Here is a 4,727-nt window from a genome sequence, read left to right on the forward strand (position 1 = left end):
ATAGAGGTAGTTGGTAAGTATTTCAAATTATATATCTGTAGCCAAACTCTCTCTATAAAAATAAAACTCCCATATACACACATGCATCCATTTGTTTGTATATAAAGAAAGATGAGTAAACCAAGTACTCTTCACAAATTATATCAAACTTCTTCGCTCTAAGCTTGAATATGGAACCCAGATCAAGAACCGACTTTCAAAAAATACAAAATTTTGGCCCAAATTTCTAAGACATTTCACATACACGAAAACATTTTTTTTCTAGAACTGAAAGTTGCCATTCAGTTAAGAAAAAAATTGAAATATATAATAAACTTTAACCAAAGAACATTAACTGGCATGTTATTCTTCCACAAAAATTTAATAATAAGTCAGACTCCAACGAACTTTTAAATTAGCGTACCAAATAGAAAAAACACACCTAGAATATTATATTTTTTTATTGTACAAAATACAAAATACGGACGGATATATTAAATAAGTCACTAATATACAATAAACGCACAAGAAAGGGTAAGGAATATTCCAACTGGTTTACAAGGTTTAAAACAGAATTTGTGAAGATATTTTTATCATAAAACACGAACACTACAAAATATGTTATGCACTCTTTCAATAAATCAATAAGAATTACTGTTTAATAGGATCAAAATTTCAATTGCTCAAATGACATAAACATTGATAAAATTTATTTTGAAACTAACTTAATTTATCACAATAGATATAATCACTTACTTAATTTAATCATCAATATTTTCATTTTCTTTTCTCCATTTATTGATTACCCATTCTATTTGCCTTGGACAAGGCAGTTACTATAAGCATTGTAGGAATCAGTACACGCAAAAAATGCATATGTTTTTGAAATTATTATTCGTTCTTAAAGAAATATCGTTATCGCTCATTGTAGTAGGGCATCAATTGCATGTTCCACACGCCTCTTTCCCACGATATGGGACTACATTCACTTTGCGCAAGTGTGGTATTGCACACAAGCATTCCATTCTCTATGTCCTTCCTTTTCTTTCTGTTTTTTTGTAAATGAGGGAAATTACAACAACTTATAAGCAAATGTGAAAGAATATCTTCTCTTAAGCTAAATGAGGAAAGCTTTGGAAGTTTCTTTCCCAAAGAACACCCATGAAATCAATTTACAACTCGAGTGACGTCTACTAATGAAGCAGAAATGAACAAAGAAGAAAAATGTACGTTTCCATATGGAACGAAAGTATGTGAATACACAAAATGACAGATGAGTTTATCATTTCCTATCTCCAGTGGCGTATTTACGATTTTGTATCGGGGGGGTTAGCTAACTTTATTCCTGGAAATGTGAAAATTCTGCAAGATATTTCAATTACTTTAAAACAGTAAATAAAGTTTTGGGGGCCTTAAGTTCGGCAGACCCCCCCCCCTTAAGTACGCCACTGTCTATCTCATTCGTTTATGTTTGTCATGATTTTCCAACATGTACGCAAGAGTCAGTGTTTTTTTAAATTGTACTTTTACATTTTTCAAAATATGGAAGAAGACAAAGACTAAAATTACGCTGCAAAACCTGACGCGGGTTTGAACAATGGATTTTGCTCTAATACGTTTCTTACACTTTCAAACTTATAGGAAGTTAAGCATAAGAGTGGATTGAAAAAAGTGAATTCTCGAATATCAGATTGTAATAGTACGGAAAGGTTGCGTATTTGCATGCTAATAAAGGGCACAACATTGAAACATTCGTATGAAAAAGGGTCTGAAGTTCGAAAAAACTGACCAACACCAACATTATTGTCTTAACATTCAAGTTTTAAAGATTAAGTTTTTCAACTTCTAATCGTATCAACTTTAGTTGCTTATTAAGGTTCTTCACTAAGTTTATTTTTACTTAAAAAAAAACTAGTGAATAACTTAATCATCATCATGGGTATTCTGCCCTTATTTGCTGGTCACTTGCTTGCCACAGATGAGAAGCTTCCATGTTTCAGGATCTTCCGCTAATCTCTTCGTCTTCACGTATGATCTTTCTGTTTTTATATTGTCCATTAATTGTAGTGTCTTTCTCCCCCTCTCTTTCCTACCACCATACCCCCTAGGACGTCCATCATGATACAATTCCTCCTTACTCAATGTCACATCCAGTTTCTCTTCCTCTTCTCAATATCTAAAAGTGTTCTTTTCTCCCTCACCATTGTAAACATCCTCTCATTCGTTTTTTCGACCTTACTAATTCTCTCCTTTCTTCTCTACACCCACATTTCGAAGGCTTCCAGTCGTTTTTCATCACTTTTACGTGATGCTCATGTTTTCGCCCACCATACAGTAAAACACTCCATACGAAGCATTTTATAAGTTTTTTTTTCAACTTCTTATTCAAAATAACACAAAACATACTTTTCTTCCTCCTTTTTTCGCCGTTCCTATACTTGCTTTCACGTACGCACTACACGTCATTACTAAGATTACTACCCAGATATCATCTGCAAATCTTATACATCTAATCATTCTACCTCGTACCGAAATGTCGTCTTCATTATGTAGACTGTTTTTCACTATCTCTCCTCAATAGATATTAAATAATGTCTTCTTCCAATTGCACTTTCCTCTATCAGTTCCTCCCCTATCCTAACATTTACTTGTTTCTTAATATATACATTTCTTATGAGTCTTCGATCTTTCCATTGCAACCCAATTTCCTTTAGAAATCCCAACAATTCCCAATTCACGCGGTCGAAAGCCGTTTCTAGATCAATAAATACAACATACACCTCTTTCCCCTTTTCTATAAACCTTTCACCGATCACCCGTAATAACCTTATTGCATTTCTTGTGCCCTTACCTCTCCTGAATCCAAACTGTTCCTCCTCAATCTTTTCGTTTCTTCTTCCGTTCTTCCATTCGGAACAGAATTTTAGCTGTATGACATATAAGACTAATGGTTCTATAATTCCCTTATAATTATAGCTTACTTATAATTACTTATAAAATAACTTAAAGACAATGAAAATATCAAAGATATAGAAAGTGAATCAGGTAGTACCTACAAAACGCTGTAAATAAACTAATAACTCTTTCATTTTATATATATATATATATATATATATATATATATATATATATATATATATATATATATATATATATATACTCGTAGACTAGAAATTTAGGTGCGCAGTTTATGATGTCATAATTGTTGGACAGAGCTCCTCCGTGGCTAAGCGGTTAGCGTACGCGCCTTTGGCGTGGGAGGCCCGGGTTCGATTCCCGGCGGGAGCTCATGTGGTTCGGATTCCACGTTAATCAGTAGGTCCACGTCTCATATAGCCTCGTTGCTGAACGGGACGTTAAACTCAAAATCAACTCAACTCAACTCAATTGTTGGACACACAAATTTAACACTATATGGAGGGTCTTGAAAAAATATTACTTTATATAATAACATTTTCTTGATACCTTCTGGCTCACTTTCTACATTTTTTTGATATTCTTCATTGTCTTTAAGTTATTCACTAAAATTTTTAAAAAGTGGGATTGAGCTTAGGGAAGAGCCTTAATGGTAGAAATATTTTAAAATTATAGCGGTACATTTAGAGTTTGCGTATATGGTCTAAAATTAATGAATTTTGATTTTTAAAAAAAGAATTTTTACAGTATTTCAAATAGAAATAGTCTTGTATTAAAAAAAACACACAAATTATTACTTTTTACTCATTTGCTCTAGAGTGATTTTATATATTCAAATTTAATATGAAATAATTAACTTGCAGTTTTTCACACATTTCACAACATTATTTGTGCTAAAATAACCCAAATCTCACTACGTGGAGGTGGGCTACAGTTTGAGTTCCATGCACTCTAACAACACTACAACTATTCTAAGCATGATAAGTTATGTTGTTTCACCACTATCAATTAAGGACAGTATCTTGAAATTGGATTTCTGGTAAAATTTGGGCATCAAAGATGACAATCGTTTTCTAATATAGCTGTGTCTTTTATCTCGTCCGCATACTTTTCCGACGGACTTTGTCACAAATTTAACACATCTTTGCACTGTTTGAGTGTGACATGGGAAATTTATAACAGGCCAGGTTCAGGTATAATTTTGTCTCGCATAAATAATAAAATATTTTCTGTTGTGAAGCTTTTCATCACTTGAGGAGATGATAACTTACATTTCGTCTAATCTAATCCTGTCCTTGCCCCTGATGTATTCAGGTAAGCATAAAAGTTCTAAGAGACTTCTTTTTCCTCTATTGATTCTTAGCGTTTGATATTTTCCTGCAACCCAGCTATCATATGTATTCCCTGTCAGCCATATTCTTCGCGAACATGTTCTCAAGATGACACAAAAACACGTTTCTTTTACTGAACTGGTGCATTATTTATGCTGCTTGCATTATTTTTTACCATCTGTATACATTTGGTATACAAGTTCCATAATCTAAGTGTATTTTATATTATTAGGAAATTAGGATAAACCTGCATTGGTTATAGGTTATAACGGTTTTCATTTATTTTATTATGAAATAATGCTTAATATGTAAGGGCGTTTATTTTATTTGTTGATTGTTGTATATATATAAACCAGTGATCATAACGCGCTAGACGACATAACGAGTAAAATATAATGTCATATCAATAGTTTGAGTGAAGTGATATTAAAAATTTTAATGTGCTAGAACATCTAACAAGTAAACCTTACGTTTGGGTGAATCGAGTTGCTGACTGAGACA

This window comes from Thermobia domestica, chromosome 9 (genome assembly GCF_964235325.1).
Source record: "Thermobia domestica chromosome 9, izTheDome1.hap1.1, whole genome shotgun sequence".
NCBI lineage: Eukaryota > Metazoa > Arthropoda > Insecta > Zygentoma > Lepismatidae > Thermobia > Thermobia domestica.